Genomic DNA, 20,014 nt, shown 5'->3' on the forward strand with positions numbered 1-20,014 from the left:
TTTGTTCTGAGACTCTCTTGCACTGCCCAACTAGGAAGCTTGCTGGCAGAACCCAGCAGGGCACGCTGTGTGCTGGCTGGGTATTGGTTCTGGAGCTGCTGGCCGGGAACTCTGAGTCTGCTATCTCCCTCTGTTCCCTGGGAGTTGTTTAGGGGAGGGGTCTTGCTTCCCTCTTGGAAATTCTAGCCTTTGTTCACTGGTGGGTCTTCAGCCAGGGTCCAAATGAGTCCTTCTTCGTACTTGTTTCAAAGTCAGTAGATGATCTAAGTGAAGAGTTCAGCCCTTTTTTAAAGACAAATGGGCCCCAGTCATTGGTGCAGGCTAAGCCTACCTTAATGAACCAATCCTGGGTTCCTACCAACAATTTTCTGTTATGCGTGAGGTCAACAGGAAGGGTAAGAACTGACAACATGTACTTCTAAGTCCCAACCATCTTCCTCTCTGTTGTAGATTAAAGTGTCTCTCTGGTTAACTGAGCCTCTGTGGCTCTTGTTCAAAGCGCAGGTCTCCCTTGAGGTTTCTGGTAAGAACAGACTTCTGTCTCCCTCAAATCACATACTTCATCCCTCTAAAAGGGGTCCACTCTGCAGGGGTTGCCTACGGTGAAAAGTGGACCCAGACATGCCATTTACTGTCCTTCATACAGAGGGGTGGGAACTAGCTTCAAGTTGACACATTACAAATACAAGAGGTGTTAGTCCTGCCTTCCTCTTGTCCATTCTGCGAGCAGGCATGTCGCGGGCCTGTCACTCCTATTAGTATGCGCTGCCACCAGCAGTTTAGACAATAGGAAGGCATATCCATGGACCCTTTGATATTTTAATTAGGCTACCAATGGACGGAGGAAGGTGTCACCTTCCCCCTTCTTGAGATGCGTGTATGTACCCGTGGCTGTCACAATTCCAGCTGAACATGACAGGGGAGGACAGCGCCTGTATGCTGTGTACTCCCACAGTACACGTGACTATGCATTTGTTGTGCGGTGAGCAGGGAAAATGTGTGCAGAATGGCCTCACACATTTTCAAAGGGTGATCTCCCATCATCAATATTGAAAAAGCCCAGGCGAGCGCACACTCCCCATGCGGATGATCGAATTCCTCACACTCACCAAACCTGGTAACTCACTGCACTTTAGCCAGATCAGTTCAGGACTGGGTGGGTGCATTTGAATTGGCTAACTTAGAAATAATTCAGAGTTAGCTGCCTCACAAGTGGGAGAAGAAACTGAAGCTTCTCTGTTTGCCCCCCAAGCACCACTGCATGGCTTCTGCAGCCTCCTCTCATTCTCGGCGCTAGCCCGAGCTGCTGGAACTGCCATGCCTCCCTGCTTGGTGACAGATCTCCTGATTACTTCCAGAATCTTGGCCTGCAGGTGCTGCAGGCCCAATGTGCAGCCATCAGACATCAACTGTGCATGCTCCCTGACACACGCGCTGCCTGATAGTCCAGGGCTCTATCAGGTGGGGAGTGGGGTGCGAGAGCAGGAAGAAGGGAAAAGCTGTGTTTGGGAATTTCTGAGCTGATGGCTCTTCAACAGTTTGCGGCTGAAGGCACCAGGGTATGTCCTTTGCTGGTGCCGTGTGATAGGCCATTTAATAGCCCAGCTCATTTAATAGTGCCATTTGGGATCTTTTTATGCAGGCATTTCACGGCCATTGTGGTATATCCCATGCGTCTTTTGGGAGCATTTATGATGACAGTTGACACATCTATTGCCCATATGTGATTTACAAATGCTGCATTGTGTTGAAACCTTAGTGGTTTCGATTTTGAAATGTAGGTGCTTGTGCGGCCAGGTGAATCCTCACTGCATCCTCCATAGAGGCAGACATGCGGGTGGAGCAGATCTCTTACTTGGCAAGTAAAGGTGCACACTGGCTTGCAGAACAGGTCTAAGCCTTTGGCAAAGATGTTCCATATAAAATAGCTACAAATCAAGAAACCAGAGTAAGCAGGCTGTATGGAGGTTGTTAGTCCACTACAAGGTATCAGGATACTTCAACAAAGTCCTAGCAACAGGTGTAATTTTGCCCAAACTAACGCAGGATTATTTCCTTTTTTCCTTTTATGATGTTCGGTGCTCGATGCCTGTTCCTGTATCAGCATCAGTTTTATTGAGCATTGCCTTTAAGTATCAATGTTGAGATTTAGAAATTGTTCGGCTCACAATATTTATGATCACTGAGTAATTGCTACGGACTAAACTTACATTATCTCCAGACATGTAATAGGCCCCCCTCTTCTCCTTCGACAGTACACGAGACACACGTGATAATGGAGCTGCCCTCTCTGATAATGTACTATCGGTGTCTGGTTCGCCAGAGAGTAGCACAATGAGTATGACGTCTAAGGAAATGTTCTTGGTGTTTGAATGTTTGTTACCCACCTTAGTTTCAAAATGTGAAAAACCTGATATCCAATCTGTGCCTCTACGTAACAGTATTAATCAGAGTTGAACAACACTACGAGAACAAGGCTCCAACACTGAACTATCAGGAAGGGTGATTAGTACACATTTTATTTTTAAAGCCCCGAATACCAACATTGAGGTTGAAGCCCTGTGTATCAGAACTACAGCCGCACCAAAAGTATCTGTACCTCCTAAAGGCGGCACTGCCAAAAGGAAAAGCAAAGTTATTTCCCATGCATTTATGTATGCCAAACGTGCTAAAATGCACAAAAATGCATGTAGTACAGCCGCGGAAAACGTACCTGGAAATACTCTCTATCCCGTTGATACTGACGCAGCACGACCAATCCACCCCTCAAGGGTTTACCCTCTGGACCTACTGGCCCTGTACCTTTGGCACTGCCCGATTACAAAACGGTACATTCTGGCTACCCACCCTGGGCAGGTGTGATCGACGTGACTACGTCCTCCGTCACGGCCCCAGCAGTGATGTTACGGAAAAGTAATACGGTCTCAATCATAAATCCTATCATGTCAAATGACCCGCCTGGTCAAAGAAAGCTTACAGATCTCTGGGCCCATCCACCTCGAATTTGTCGACTGTTGTTTCATCCACCCTATCAGGGACTACCATGAAAGCCTTGCCAATAAAACCAGGGGCAGGGACAAATAATGGAGTGACTTTGATTGGGAATGACAGTCGTAGAGGCATCGTGTCTTTTAGTGCTAGTTTATCTAACCCTAATTCGAACAACTTGGCCCAGCGAGAAGGTTGCCCTCCCAGTAGCAATGCACCTGTAGGCCCTGATGGACCCATAGCCTCAGGGTGTACGAGCAAGGGTGATGGCTATTGGCAATGGCTACCCTCAGTTTTTAAATCTCATTTCTCTGCACTGAGTCGATGACATTGATGTTCTATTTTCATGTAATGCGTGCGGTTTCATGGCTTGTGGAAAAATGTATTTCTGGATGGACAAATGACAGTTAAAAAAATAGCCGCTAAAGGCCGTCTTGGACGCCCAAAGGGTGGGTTGCTGATATCGGTTAGACAGCCTTGGTCACTCATTGAGATACCAGGTCTGTCTACGATGGTTTTAGCTGCCATAAATTGGTCGGGCTGGTTTAAATGTCATGATCATTAATGTATATGACCCACTTAGTGGCATTTCAACAAAAAGCAATGTCATAGTCCTTGAAAAGTTTAAGCGAAGGTTCCTTATATGGATCATGGGGAACTTCAATGCTGCAATTGAATTACACGATGGAGACCTCCAAGTGTCATCCACACCTTCCCCCATTAGTAAGGGTGGTCCGCACAGACATAATAGTGCATGGATATCTGTGTTGGATGCATATGGCTTTATCTGCCTGAACGGTCTCTGTGCTGGGGACGCAGAGAGGGCATTTACTCGGGTGTGCGAAAAGAGTGCTTCGACTCTTGACTATGTTTTTTTTTATACCAACCTGGCCTAGCATTGTTGAGGGATATGGCAATATCTCCATGAGAAGAAAGTGATCATCTATCCTTATGTGTCCTTATAAGACCATCGGAAACTCAAACCCCATATGATATAAACGGCAATGTATTTGTGAATAGTGGGGAGAACCGCATTCAATGGCACCCTCGCAATTAAGCGAAGGTGCATAAACTAGCTTCTGATCAACTTATACCGGTCTTTATTGAGCAATTTTCGAGTGGAATGTCCACTTCCCCTGTTAATATAGGTGAAGCTTTCTCATCCATTATCAGCTGTATAAAGAATTTGATTGGTAATCAAATGTCCTATAAAACCCCATATGAGTGCTCTACTAAAATATATCACAGGTGAAATAATTTTGACTCTAAGATTAATGCTGCCAAAAAACAACTACAGGTAAACATTGCAGTACTGTTGTCTCCCACTATGATGTGTTATAGTGCTGTTGAAACTAATAGACGAATTAAAGACGCTAAACAGACCTGCCGACGATGGCTTAAAGAACATAAGATTAGATGTGAAAAAGAACGATGGTTACGCATTGCTCATTTGACTATAACTAATAATGACACAGAAATTTGGAGAGAAATAAAGGCTGTGTCCAAATCCAACATCTCGATAAAATGTGTTCCGGAAGAGCTGTGGGTTTCACACATTAACACAAGGAAATGGCTTAAAAGTGAATATCAGCACTTTCATTGGGAAGAATGGTGGATATTCTGTTAAGACAATTGTGTTATTATACTCTTCAAAAATTGAACCTGCGCTGTCTTATGGCATTGAGATCCAGGGCCATGCGTTCATAACAGACTTGATCAAATTTGAAGTGAAAATGTTACGCAAATTGTTTTGTATGCCGCAATTCCGACCTATAGAATACCTGTATCTTGAAATAAATTTGATCGGGATTGCGTATATTTTCATATCAAGAACGTACATGTGCTCTGTAAATGTGCAAGCTTGGAGCAAAGGGACAGCAATGATTGACTATTTCAATGCATTTCTGCATCTTCAGAATTGTAACCGGATTGGAACTGTTGGTAAAATACAAACTCTTTTTAATCAGTGGGACCGTGCATGTGATCTTCCCATTGTATCAAAGAATGTTCATGTTATTAAGATTAAACATTGGCTCAAGTAGATGATCGGTTACAGTCACAATAATCATATTGTTCAACTATCTACTAAGACCAATATTGAGCTATTTATTTATTTCAGAAGTCACTGCAGCTGTAATCCAAAATATACTGAAGCTTTTCCGGAGTGCGGGACTGTAAAACAGTACCTATTACATGAATGTAATGATTGTGTAGTGCTTGAAATTGAAGGCGGCAAAAGAGGTATCCCTCGCGCTGAACGTTACTGTAGATTATGCGATGAACCTGTACTTAGAGGTAAATTCGTGAAATCTTACAATAATTGAATGGACTGCACTGATGCTTCGATGCTTTGGCAAACTTTTATCAAGGAAAATGATCCAAATTGCATATATTTTATGATGACATTTTATTGGAGTGTGTTGAGATTTTTGATTTATTATGATGTCATGGTTGCATCTTGTTTTAGGTTATTATAGCTTGGATTTGATCTAGTGATGTGTGAAATGTGTTTATGTTGTGTATAATGTTTTATTAATGTTGTGTATACAAAGCCCTTTGGCTGTGTGTATATTAAATACATAATTGAAAACCTGCTATGCACAGGTCATCAAAGCCACCCATCGTTTTTGGGAGTCTCTGTGATTGTCTAAAAATCTTTCAAAACCCCCTTCCTCCTCCTCACCTGAGTCATCAAATGATGAAGAAGATGAAGAGTCTTACTGGGGTATCCTGACCTTCTTCTTCTTTTTGGTGGTTTTTCTCTCCTTGTGGAGCTAGGGTCTGTCACATAAGGATACCACTATGCCAGATCAGCAGGGGTTTGATAACAGAGCAAGTGTCTTACCATAGGACCACCTTCCGCAGCAGCCGGTAAGGGGAAAATGCCACAAGGCTAAAAAAAACTAGGAGTTGGAGATTGTCCAATGGGTGCAATGTAGATGTCAAAGTCCAGTATCCAACAGGAGAGCAACAACATATATCCAGTATCCACCTTGAGCGGATCCTGCAAGCACCACTGATGGAGTAGAAGCAGCAAAGCAGTGAAAGGAATCAAAGGCGAGCAAAAGGCAAGGATAGTGAAGCGCTAAGCAGAGTCAGCGTGAGCAGCAAGCAGGCAAGGATCAGGAGAAGACAAGAAGAGAGGACAAGGTAAGAAGGCAGAGCGCAAGCTGAAAGAAGAAAAACATACATCGTATTGCCCAAAAGAGAACTGGAGCAAAAGTGAATAAGTACCCGGTGGCAGCGGCCATCTTGGAAATGAATGGACTGCTAAACCTCGTTCGGAGGAAAACATGGCGCGTTAACGGCAGCGCAGTCGCCACTTTCTCCAGAGCCACCACGGAGGGGGCGCTGTGACAAAATCTCTCTCTGTCCCTAGTGGTGTAGCCAAGCTTCCCTGAAATGCAATCATTTGACGCCAGCAGCCGTGAACATGCTGAATAAAGGCACCTCCCTAATTGAGCACAACCTTGTACAATGAGTACAACATATCAGTTGGTCAGTTGCAAATGTTTACCACTGGATTCTGTTTCAGCAAATTCGGTTTTGACACGGAGACAAGACAAGAAAATGAAGGGACTGCCTCTTATTAAATAAAACCAACTAAAACATCCGCACATCTGTATGCAATCATTTATAGAAACATGAACATTCATGATTTATCTGTCTTTGCCTCCCGATGCTGCATTTCACACAAAAATACATGTAAGGCTCAACTTAATTTAAAGACCGCAAGCAAGAAACATGTATTAAAACAGGAACAAACTGCAAAGATATTCACAAAGTAGACATTGGTAAAATGGTATGCTTTAAAAAAAACATGTTCAAGGTGCATGGAAATTGGAAGAGTACTTTTGCTATATTAAGTACAGAAACAGCAAAGCCTTTTATTGTGTAAGTACATTTAAGGACGGGGCCATGTCTGTGCTCTGGGTTTAATTAAAGTGTGAATATTATGTATCGAAAGAAAATCTTTTGTGATGGAGAATAAAAAGGTTCCTTGTGAGAATGTCACCTGGAAAAAGTCGCCATGTATGCGACTTATTTTTCCTGACCCCTAAACTACTTTCCCCAAATTCCCCCTCTCGGAGGGTTATCATTTTATATTAGAAATTGCAATCCTAGAATATTTGGGGACAGTGTTTCATTTTAGAAGGGTGCATGTTTGGGGGAAATGTCGCCCCCTGGCGGCCATTGCCCAGGCGACTTTATCGCTGGACACCCATACAAAGGGTGCCTGTTTATTTTCTGCCAGTTGCTTAGCTTGCACGATTATCAAATGGAGGGTATGCCAGCAATGGGCACCTCTAGAAGCCAGCTGATATATCTGAAAATAGAATGTACTGTACCCGCTTCCCCCCTGAAAGCATGGTGTCCTGCTGTGAATCTCAGCTCACTATATCCAAATGCTTCCTAATGGACCCAGTTGCTCACAGGTGCGTGTCTGAACATCTCCAGAGTTGCTATCAAGAACGGTCCAGGTGTGATTTTATTATATCATGTGAATGACATTATAAAAACAATATGCTTCAACTGCATGCAGTCATAGCAATTTCTTAAATGTCAGTGTGACGTTTGCTAGTATGAGCTCATCGCAGATGACCTGTGACAGCTGGCGAAAATCCGCCCCGTGCCCGAACCAGCCTCTGAAGAAAGATTTGGTGGTGATTCCCGTCCACCGCTGTGCACCGCACCACCCCTCCTCCTCCCGAGCACACATCTGCAGACAGTGCCATGAAAGCTCCACTCGTTCACTTGCTAATTGTTACCCCTCTTTCGTCTCTCTTCTTTTCTCTCTTCCTCACTCAATCTCACTGCCTCACTCTGCTTCGACACTCTTTGAAACGCCTACACCAAAGCAACAACGAGTGGCTTTGACAATGCTCGTTTGTTTTTTATACAGCACTTCTTAAAATGTTCATTTTTTTAATATACTTCCAATTTCCACAGTTAGGTGGACTGAGTCACAGAGAAAAACGGTGTCTGCCCAAAATGGTCCATTTTGTTAATATACTTCCAAGTTCCACAGTTAGGTGGACTGAGGCACAGTGAAAGACGGTGTCTGCCCAAAATGGTCCATTTTGTTAATAAACTTCCAAGTTCCAAAGTTAGGTGGACTGAGGCACAGAGAAAGACGGTGTTTGCCCAAAATGGTCCATTTTGTTAATACACGTCCAAGTTCCACAGTTAGGTGGACTGAGGCAGAGAGAAAGACAGTGTCTGCCCAAAATGGTCCATTTTGTTGATATACTTCAAGTTCCACAGTTAGGTGGACTTAGGACAAGAGAAAGACATTGGGCCTCATTACGACCCAGGCGGTAAGTTACCGCCTGGGCCCTGACTTTACCACCATGGCGTAAACTACGTTTACGCCATGGTGGTTGGCGGACTTACCGCCCCATTCCGACCTTGGCGGGGCGGTAAGTCCCCAATCCCCATTTACCCTTCCCCATTCCCATTTTTGCCCCATAGGGCATAATGGGAGTGGGGAAGGCGTTAATTACGCCACCGTAAATTACGGTGGCGTAATTAACTCCATGGTCCCTTAGCGCCATGGATTTTAACACCTGCTAAAAGCAGGTGTTGAAAGCGCCATGGCGCTAAGGGACCTCGTACTCAGGCGGTAAGGGTCGGCGCTGTTAACGCTGCCGTAAACCCCTTACCGCCTGGGTCGTAATGAGGCCCATTGTCTGCCCAAAATGGTCCATTTTGTTACTATACTTCCAAGTTCCACAGTTAGGTGGCCTGAGGCACAGAGAAAGACAGTGGAGGTCATTACGACCCAGGCGTTAAGGGTTAACGCCGTCGTTAATCCTTAACGTCTGATTCCAATTTTAACGGCTGCTTTTAGCAGGCGTTAAAATCCATGGCGCTATCCCGCCTTCGTGCTAATTACGGCACCGTAATTTACGGTGCCGTAATTAGCGCCTTCCCCACTCCCATTATGCCCTATGGGGCAAAAATGGGAATGGGGAAGGGTACATGGGAAATGGGGATTTACCGGCGCACTCACCTTGGAATGGGGCGGAAAATCCGCCATCCACCATGGTGTAAACGTAGTTTACACCATGGTGGTAAAGTTGGTGTACTTACCGCCTGGGTCGTAATGACCCCCAGTATCTGCCCAGGATCACACAATATTGGTAAATCCAGCTCTCATTTTACAAACTATAAATCTGCTCCTACATCAGTTGGAAACAAATATGAATTGTCATATCAAGCAAACATACCCTCTCACCCAAACATGTCCTGTGCATTGATTGGCATAACTCTGACTGTTTTACCTAGGGACAAGATTCAGAATATCCCTGGAAGACCTCCCCCCCACCCAACCCCTCATGGAATAGCTCCACCCCCTGTAAACCATCACCTGTTTGACTTTTCGAAACCTGGCTATACATAAGAGGTTACTGAGACATGTTAGGCCAAGCAGGCATGCTTCAGTTTTACGGGAGAATATAGCACAACACTGAATACACATCTTCCAAAGGCAACACAGAACAATATGTGGATTAAAACATTGGAAATGCTTAGGTCTAAGTCTAAAAATTAGAATGTCAAATGCACAGCAAGAAACATATGTGAAGTAAGATCTGAGAAGGTGACAAACTTGATGACAGGAAAAATATGTTTCCATGGCAACAGAGGCAACAAAGCGCTACATTTGAAAAGAAAAAAAAGGGACCCCGGATGCTATAGATCACAAAGCAATGGGCAGCTGTTATCACTTGCAGCAGCTTCACTCTAGTGAATTACGAGGTGTGGGCTCCCCAAGCTGATGTTCACAAAGTGAGAATGGCCTGCAGTGTTGAGAGCAGCAGGGAGACGGCATATCAGCTCCAGGTGCCATAGGTGGAAGGGCCAGTAGAACAAAAGCAAACATTGCTCTCTACGCAGCGACGCCCCATTTAGAGTGGAAGGCCCAGAGCACAGTGTCTCCCCTCGCCCCCTTGTGGCGGCCCCAAGGAGGATCCAGAAAGCTGCCCCGCCCGCTTGTGAGGACCGAGGAAGCAGTCCGTCCAAAGGCAATCTGCATTCACGCCACTGACTGCAAAGTCACCTCCCTTGAAAACGACCCAGTGTCGAAACACGTGTCGGCTCAGAAAAACGAAGACATTTGGAGCAGAACAATGATATTTTTTGATCTTTTGAATGTGGACAATGTATAGAAGATTTCTATGATTTATCTAAGAAATTAGCTAGCGCTACTTACAGGCTCAGCGTGACTCTCTGGCACTAACAGGAGGTCTAGGGTAGAACCTCCAAATGCTGAGACGCAGCTCGCCACATCATAATTCAAACGTCCCAAGCGCACTCACAAATGGTTATACCCGCTCACACTCTTTTTTGGTACAAGGATATCATCTTTTCTAAGTTACTTACAATTGAAATAAATTACATGTATTATGAAAAAAACACACAGATAAAATATGTTGAAACCGAGGGTGGTAGAAATCAGAGCATGTCTCTGGCAACACTTTATGTATCATCTGGCATTAATGCATGGAATGCTGTTACCATAGCAATCCATCTAGTCCTGAAGTGAAGCTCGTCAAACTTCCGCCTGGCAAAGGGTCACTCCCTCCAGAAGTTGGTCCTTGAGTGCGCAAGGCAGCCAAAGACCCAGCACATGTGATCAAGAATATGCAACACACACAGGCAAACCCGCTAGAGATTCCATAATGCAGCAACACTCACATTCCTGATTGGCAAGGTTAGTGTCAGTAAATAGGATGAAGCACTATACCTTTCTTAGAGCCATCTCTTCCGAAGATCGCAAGGTTTGTCACCGTTTAGAGCTTCAGGGAGCTAAACAAATCTGGAGTGTCAGAGATCATGGTAGCAGAGGTATCGCTTGGCCATTCATATCAAAATAGACTCCCAGATCTTTTGAAACCAGAGGCACTGTGGAGTGCAGAGCAGAGGTCTTGTCTCTGTGCGTTTTTGAAATTCTGAAAAGAAATGGTAAAAGAGATATGGCCATCAGTTTAAACACGTCCAGTGATACTGTGATGACATAATAAACATGGAGAGTATCATAAAAATCACTAGGATTGAAAGAGAAAGTGACAACATATAAAACACAAAGGAAACATATTGGGAGACACCCACGTACCTCAACATATAATAAGTGTCTAGAGTATTAGACTTATATTCAAAAACATCCCGGCATTAACTTCTGCATATTAGGATCCAGATGAGAATGGGAACATAAGGATAAAATAGGACAAGCATGACCCATTGCTGAAATAGATTATACACTTGGAAAATACCCCGATGAATGTTTCACACAAAAACCATGAGAACAGAAACATGTTGATGGTATGTGGCTGCTAAGCCGTCTAGAAAGCACAATATGAAAGAGAAATTGTGATGCTGGTTTGTATTTGTATTCATTGTTTTGTATACTGAGTTTGCCAAAGCTATGCACAGATTTTATAATGGTAGGAAATAAATTAAAATACAAAACTAAACAATAATCACTACATAAATTACCTTGAAGAAGAAGAAAAGGATTTCTAAGATGAGAGGGGAAAAGAGAATGCAAAGGGGAAGATCTCATGGACAGAGGATGAGTGTTCCAAAGCTTGGGTGCAAAAAGTGTAAAAATGGGAAAGCGGGATAGAGCATAGGTGGGCTTAGGAAGAGTAAAAAGACATTGAGTTTGAGAACACAATGAATGAAAAGGATTGTAGATTGAGATTAGAGATGAAACAAAGGGACGACAAGGCCATGAATGTATTTGAAAATGATACAAGGAAATTCTAAAAAAAAAAAAAGTGTGACTCGACGGAGAGCCAGGAAAGGGAAATAAGAGAAGAAGAAATTTCCTGGAGAAAGAAAAAAAAGAACATTACTAGGGAATGAAAGATGGACCGTAAAGGAGCACACTGTTGAGCAGGAAAACCAACAAAACAGCAGAGCAAAAACCAAGTCAAGAAAGAACAAGCGAGGACATTATTAACTTAGTAACATAAAAGGAAATAAAAGGATAAGCTCTATGAATTTTGTAAAGTTGCAAATGACAGGAATGTGAGATGTTGGAAATGGTGTGCAGTCATAATGTCGACATCAATAATGTCGACAGTCAAAATGTCGACAAATTAATGTCGAAAAACAATAATGTCGACAAACAAAAATGTCGACATTATTCGATATTTTTTCGACATTAATTTAGTGTATGCATAAATAAATAAATAAATATATATATGATGTGTTGAGTATGAGGGGTGGTTGGGAGGGTGTGGGGGGGTGGCAGGGGGGGGGTGAGGGGGGGTTGGGGGGGGGGACCCCCCCATAGTAAATACAATTTTTATTTATTTAATTATTGAATAAATAAATAAATAAATAAATAAATAAATAAATAATTGGTATGTGTTGAGTATGAGGGGTGAAAGGGTGGTTGGGGGGGTGTGGGGGGGCGGCAGGGGGGTGTTGGGTGAGGGGGAGTTGGGGGGGGACCCCCCCATAGTAAATACAATTTTTATTTATTTAATTATTGAATAAATAAATAAATAAATAAATAAATAAATAAATAAATAAATAAATAATTGGTATGTGTTGAGTATGAGGGGTGAAAGGGTGGTTGGGGGGTGTGGGGGGGGGTGGCAGGGGGGTGTTGGGTGAGGTGTTGATAGTTTTAAGGGTTTATAGTCATAATGTCAAAAAAGAAAATGTCGACATTTTTTTTTCGACATTATGACTTTTTACATTAAAAGTATAGAATGTCGACATTATTATTTTCGACATTATTTTTTCGACATTTTTGTCTGTCGACATTTTTTTGTCGACATTATGACTATAAACCGTTGGAAATATGGAAAAAGGTGAGAGACGGATCAAATATCACAGCTAGATTGTGCACAAAGGAGGCAAAGGAAAGGATGGAAGGGGAAAGGAAAGGAAAGCAGAGAAAGTGGGGTCGGACTACTTGCAGCCAGACGCGTTGCTTAGGGGGGGGCTTAGGAGGCTATAGCCTGGGGTCTTTTGGTTGTAGCCCCAGATAGAATCTCAGGGGCTGCAACAAACAGTCTAGCTAGCTCTGAGTCCCAACGGTCCCAACATTAGTGTAGCCCCAAATCTTTGTCAGACCTACCAACACCCCTGCTTGCAGCAGCAAAGAACAAAATCTCGGCTTTCAAGTCATTGAGGTGAAGAAAAGGAGAACACACCCAAGATTAGATAGCAAGCAGGCGGGTGGAAGAGTAAAGAGAACAGAATCTGAGAAAGAAGAAAAAGGAACAAAGATCTGAGCGTCAACAATCTTTAAAGGACAGGAAAGACCAAAGGAAGTGACAACAGAAGAAAGAGGAATAGTGTAAAGTGAGAAAAGAAGGGGGCGAAGAACAGACCCCTGAGGGACTCAATATTACAAAGGAAAAGAAGACGGCTTACTCACACAAGAAATTGAAAAAGTACACCTGGATAAGTGAGATCAAAACCACTGTAGAACAGTGTAAGAAAAGCCCAAATAGTAAAGAAAGGAAAGAAGTGTATATAATCCTTACATATTAGGGCAATTCATTGTGCAACTGACAGGGAAGAGATTTTGAACCTACAGTACACAAACCTAGTAGTTTATGTAAGAGACATGCAACAAATAAGTGGCTATGTTTAACAACATTTTGGATATATGAATTGTATTTTTGGAAAATGGATTGTTTTAAACTTTTTTAAATACAATTGATAGGGAAATGGCAAACTGGCCCCACAGGGAAACAATGAGGAGGTTTCACATGCTCACATTTCTGACAGTACACGCACATTCTTGTGCTCTAGCACATTGAAGCGTCTCTTGTGGTAGATGAAATTACCAATCAAGATCTCAAACCAAATAACCAGGCGGACCCAAAGAATATGGCAAAGTACTTCTTTATTCTCAGTTTAATAAAGCAGGGCAAACTGGCAGAAATCGGACTGATGCATTCACACTCACACACAAACTTGATTACACAGAGGTTTTATACCCCAATATGGATCATCTATGATGTCATCCTAGGTGGAAAACTGTGAGACCTATTGGCGGGAGGGATTGGTTGGAGGAAGATCACTACTTATAGAATACTGGTGGGTTAGTACTTCATTCACTGTCTCTTATCTGTAAGACATTCCTCGAACTACCTCTAAATATGAATAATACGGATTATAGCAGACAAAAAGGCAGCAGATTGGTCTATGCAACATTGTATAGAAGGCTGCCCCATAGACCCACTGATTGGTGGCATCCCCACCCAACCTTGGACTTTCGGCTCAGCTAGCAGCACGTTAGCAAAACAAAACCCAGGTGCTTAAGTTATGTCAGAATAATCCCCACTTTCCCAATTAGTCCATCATCTCTCATATCTCTCATCAGTCTGACCATAATAAGCCAAACTTTCTCATCTGTAGTTGACCTTTTAGCTTGCTCTCTGTTCTGGGACATTCAAGGGAGTGTACACACATCACTATCTTCATCCACAGCTTATTGAATAGCCCTTGTTTTGGACTTCTGAATCACGTGTGAGGAGACTGCAAATGTGTCTATTTCAGCCTCTTATTTGCTGTTATTTGATTCAAATATGCTGGTTGTCATTGCTCCACGTGGCCTCTGGAGCTTTGCTCACTCCATCTTGTAGGAGCATTATCCATTGTTAATTGTCCAATACTTGGCTCTTTCAAATGTTTTCTTCTTCTTTAATCTAAGAGAAATATGTCTCAAGTCCATGGTTTAGCAGTCTGTCTCCCTTTTTGCTTTGCAACTATTGATCAAATAGCATTCCTGATGCAGGGCCAACATAGATTCCTCTTCGTTTTACACACAAAGCTAATTCTCCAAAGTCTCCTGACTCTGCACCCCATGTCTGTTTCTGAGGTAGCTGGGTTGAATCTTTACACAAGCCGACGTCCATTTTCCTATCATGGGCGTCCCTGCCACATTATATTTTTCTCTATAGCAAGCTTCTATATGTCTCATCTATCATGCGTTACTGCTTATTTACACTTATTGGTCAGAAAGTTACTTAATTTTCTTTGTATGTGATTACTTTAACATGTCATACATGTTTCTCTTGTCACTTCAGTTACATCATTACAGTATGTTCATATTGTTTCAATATATCCTCATATATTTTCTTTATGACATCACTCTGGCCTCATCAAATTTCACTCAGCGTTACATGATGTCCAAAGGTGCGTGCTGACATCCTTCCATTCTCTCAGTGCGAGGATACATTTGATACATTTGATACGGTTGTCTTTCGTACACTCGATGCGGTATAAGCATAACACATGAGGTCCCATATAGGGCTCTTCTGGTGCTATTCCAGTAGGACGGCGGTGAGGGAGCAGAAGTTAGAGAAAATGCGTCTACCTGCTCCTCTACATTCTAGCTGCCTGATTCTTCAACCTTCGAAGGTTGACATTGAGTTTTTTGGTGAGCCCAGTGTATATTACATGAGAAGTGACAATTGAAGTTGGGCCACTATGTTGATGTGGGGTGCGAGCAAGAGGTCACCATGAAGTAATTCCTAGATTTTCTGTCTTCTCATATAGTCAGGTTGTCCCTAATGGACTGAGCCCCTCGGTTTCTATTAATAACACAATATTGTTAATAATTATGCTGCACACTATCCTCGAACTCCAGATCCACGTGATTCAAAGTGGTTAAGCCCGGGACAACAAAAAGAGAGGTTTTATTGATTTCTGGCGCTCTCTATCTCGATGGTGTGCTTCAAATCGCTTTCCCAATCAGGGTGCAAACCCAGTTGAAAATTAATTTAGTTCCAGCATGGGGGGCCGGCAAGCGGTGGCTAGACCCGCTGACATATATGTGAGGTTGAAAGGGCCTTCTAGGTTTGCAAGAAAATATATGCACTATGTTTGTGTTCTTTTCTTTCCTAGACCCCAGAGCATCCATTAGTTCCCATCCCCTTGGAGTATGTCTTTCTTTGTTTTAGGCAAGATGCTAGCTGTTTCCTGCTTTGCTGCCCCTGCCATTGATAAATTGCCGTAATGTGCAACAGTATAACGCACCGCTAACTAATAATTGTCCTTGTATATTCTACTCACATTATGGTTGTATAAGGTTCCCCACAATTTCTCCTCTACTAATATTTTGTTATTTTACCTGTCTGGTTCCAAAGATCATAGGGTTTTCATTCACAATTTCTTTTTCTGGCAAGATAATCCATTATTGCGCCTCCCAGAGATGCTTTCCACACCTCCCAATTCACGACACAGGAGCAGACAATATGGAGTCAGGGCTGAAACATTCAAAGAATGCGACATCCCTTGTGGAAGACATTGGGCCTCAATAGGACTCCATTGACACAACTGTGTGCATAAATGGGTAGAGGCTATATAATAAATGTGTCCGCATACACAATTTACAACTCAACCTGAATTGTTTCTTGTCCCTTAATAAAATACACTATTATTACTGGATAATGCCTTGAACGTATGTTTGTTGATCTTACCATAGAGAAAAACAGAGGACGGGGAGTTGAGGCATGACATTGGGGAGAATTGTAGGGGAAATCTTGGCCTGTACTGGGACTTCACCACTGGTGATGATTGGCAGCACTATGATGGCCCAGAGTGGGGCATTCTTCTATATATTTTAATAAACCTTACAGTGTTTCAAGTATTGACCATGTGGGCCTAGATGAGCTGTCACCGGTGCAGTATTTCTCCAATCACTGCTTTCCTTTTATAAATCGATCTTCCATTGGCTTGATAAATGAAAGGTGCGTGAAGCAAAAAAGGCGCCCCGTTGACATGCAGTCACCTGGCCAGCCTAGAACAGCGGTCTGCAACATTTGGCTCTCCAGATGCACTACAAATTCCAAGATACATTCCCATAGATTATGCAGGCTATGGTGACTACAAGTCCCAGGAGCCCTAGCCGGTATAATCAGGGCTGTGGCATCAAGGGAGTTGTAGTCCAAAACATCTGTAGAGACGCAGGTTGTAGACATCTGCCCTAGAATAAGGGCATTTGGGTTTATTCAATAAGTAAAATGTACATTTTTTTATTGAGGTGTTCTGTTTTGCACTCCATGTTGCCTAGTGGGCACTTCAAAGTGCTTGACTGCTAGGGTGATGTTCTCAAGGTGAAAGTTCGGGCCTAGCAGCCATGATTATCTAATTGGTCAAAGAGGTATTTGCCCACACGAGAAAGCATGGATCATTTTCATCTAGAATGTTTGCCATTTCTTCTTAAGTAAACATTCGGGTACACGTAATAGGATCATCGTGAATTATTTTCATAAACGCCTGCAGCAGCAGTAACTACGAAGCAACTACGAAGCAGTGCAAATCACAGGTGTCAGTGTTGCCCAACTCAGTTATACTGGTTTTATTGACATTGAAGTGGTACAAAGCTGGGTTGGTATTTGATTACTACAGCTAGTACATTAACACACTGAGATGTCTTATCTGAATTCAAGGAGGAAAGAACCTGGCAGGGAGAGATCACATATACTTTCCCTTCTTTAAACCTTTCACTGCTCCAGGACACAAATAGACATTCTAACTCCATAGGAAATCAGTTCAGCTGTGAAAGGGTTAAGCTAAACGTGCTAACAAATTTGAGTCAGGGTGCTGTGATGAATACTGCAGAGTCCTCACAAAGACCGCACCTAAAGTCTCCTCCAAAGTGACCAGGTAAAGGCAGACACTTCCTGGCTCTAACCCTGGGTTTGTATTAGCCGAGAGGATCACCTGGGAGGAGAAGGGTCCAAGGGAGCGTGAGGAATCCGTAGGGTGAGACGTATTATTTGTCTTCCTCCAGGGAGGAAATATCAGCAAAGCCATAATATGTAATGGCTCGTTGTCAGAAAGAACTTTAAACTTCCCAAGTCAAATATCTTAATGTGGGTTAAAACATTCATAGCAAAACAGAAAGTTGATGGCTGGAAGGTTTTGAATTAATCATAACCACGGGCAAAGCTCTGGGCAACCCTCCAGACCATCGTTTTTCAGCCTGCCAAGCCATTACAGAATGGGAAAAACCATATGCAAATCAGGCTCAGACCTACCCCAAAAGGGGCAGTCCAGCCCGAACTGCTAGGTCACATCCATCCTGCACGAGACCACAAGCATCCCCAGACATGTTTCAGCCTTGTTGGGCGTCATCAGTGAGGAGTAGCTTGGGTCTCTAGGCCCGGCAGACTCGGGACCCACGTCTGGGCATACCCGTCCCACTCGGGGTGACTTTAGCAAAACAGAAAGTTGATGGCTGGAAGGTTTTGAATTAATCATAACCACGGGCAAAGCTCTGGGCAACCCTCCAGACCATCGTTTTTCAGCCTGCCAAGCCATTACAGAATGGGAAAAACCATATGCAAATCAGGCTCGGTCCTACCCCAAAAGGGGCAGTCCAGCCCGAACTGCTAGGTCACATCCATCCTGCACGAGACCACAAGCATCCCCAGACATGTTTCAGCCTTGTTGGGCGTCATCAGTGAGGAGTAGCTTGGGTCTCTAGGCCCGGCAGACTCGGGACCCACGTCTGGGCATACCCGTCCCACTCGGGGTGACTTTAGCAAAACAGAAAGTTGATGGCTGGAAGGTTTTGAATTAATCATAACCACGGGCAAAGCTCTGGGCAACCCTCCAGACCATCGTTTTTCAGCCTGCCAAGCCATTACAGAATGGGAAAAACCATATGCAAATCAGGCTCGGTCCTACCCCAAAAGGGGCAGTCCAGCCCGAACTGCTAGGTCACATCCATCCTGCACGAGACCACAAGCATCCCCAGACATGTTTCAGCCTTGTTGGGCGTCATCAGTGAGGAGTAGCTTGGGTCTCTAGGCCCGGCAGACTCGGGACCCACGTCTGGGCATACCCGTCCCACTCGGGGTGACTTTAGCAAAACAGAAACTTGATGGCTGGAAGGTTTTGAATTAATCATAACCACGGGCAAAGCTCTGGGCAACCCTCCAGACCATCGTTTTTCAGCCTGCCAAGCCATTACAGAATGGGAAAAACCATATGCAAATCAGGCTCGGTCCTACCCCAAAAGGGGCAGTCCAGCCCGAACTGCTAGGTCACATCCATCCTGCACGAGACCACAAGCATCCCCAGACATGTTTCAGCCTTGTTGGGCGTCATCAGTGAGGAGTAGCTTGGGTCTCTAGGCCCGGCAGACTCGGGACCCACGTCTGGGCATACCCGTCCCACTCGGGGTGACTTTAGCAAAACAGAAAGTTGATGGCTGGAAGGTTTTGAATTAATCATAACCACGGGCAAAGCTCTGGGCAACCCTCCAGACCATCGTTTTTCAGCCTGCCAAGCCATTACAGAATGGGAAAAACCATATGCAAATCAGGCTCGGTCCTACCCCAAAAGGGGCAGTCCAGCCCGAACTGCTAGGTCACATCCATCCTGCACGAGACCACAAGCATCCCCAGACATGTTTCAGCCTTGTTGGGCGTCATCAGTGAGGAGTAGCTTGGGTCTCTAGGCCCGGCAGACTCGGGACCCACGTCTGGGCATACCCGTCCCACTCGGGGTGACTTTAGCAAAACAGAAACTTGATGGCTGGAAGGTTTTGAATTAATCATAACCACGGGCAAAGCTCTGGGCAACCCTCCAGACCATCGTTTTTCAGCCTGCCAAGCCATTACAGAATGGGAAAAACCATATGCAAATCAGGCTCGGTCCTACCCCAAAAGGGGCAGTCCAGCCCGAACTGCTAGGTCACATCCATCCTGCACGAGACCACAAGCATCCCCAGACATGTTTCAGCCTTGTTGGGCGTCATCAGTGAGGAGTAGCTTGGGTCTCTAGGCCCGGCAGACTCGGGACCCACGTCTGGGCATACCCGTCCCACTCGGGGTGACTTTAGCAAAACAGAAAGTTGATGGCTGGAAGGTTTTGAATTAATCATAACCACGGGCAAAGCTCTGGGCAACCCTCCAGACCATCGTTTTTCAGCCTGCCAAGCCATTACAGAATGGGAAAAACCATATGCAAATCAGGCTCGGTCCTACCCCAAAAGGGGCAGTCCAGCCCGAACTGCTAGGTCACATCCATCCTGCACGAG

At 44.1% G+C, this 20,014-nt stretch overlaps 1 protein-coding gene across 1 annotated transcript in view; it reads right to left on the minus strand.

Moving 5' to 3' along the window:
- DLGAP4 (DLG associated protein 4) overlaps window positions 1-20,014 on the minus strand; it is a 1,951,934-nt gene that overhangs the window by 971,445 nt on the left and 960,475 nt on the right. The window contains exon 3 of the mRNA XM_069652304.1: window positions 10,736-10,940. The gene's annotated coding sequence lies outside the window, so the exon portion shown is untranslated. The remainder of the gene's footprint in view (window positions 1-10,735; window positions 10,941-20,014) is intronic.

The sequence above is a fragment of the Ambystoma mexicanum genome, chromosome 3p, assembly GCF_040938575.1.
Source record: "Ambystoma mexicanum isolate Mex_15411 chromosome 3p, UKY_AmexF1_1, whole genome shotgun sequence".
Taxonomy (NCBI): domain Eukaryota; kingdom Metazoa; phylum Chordata; class Amphibia; order Caudata; family Ambystomatidae; genus Ambystoma; species Ambystoma mexicanum.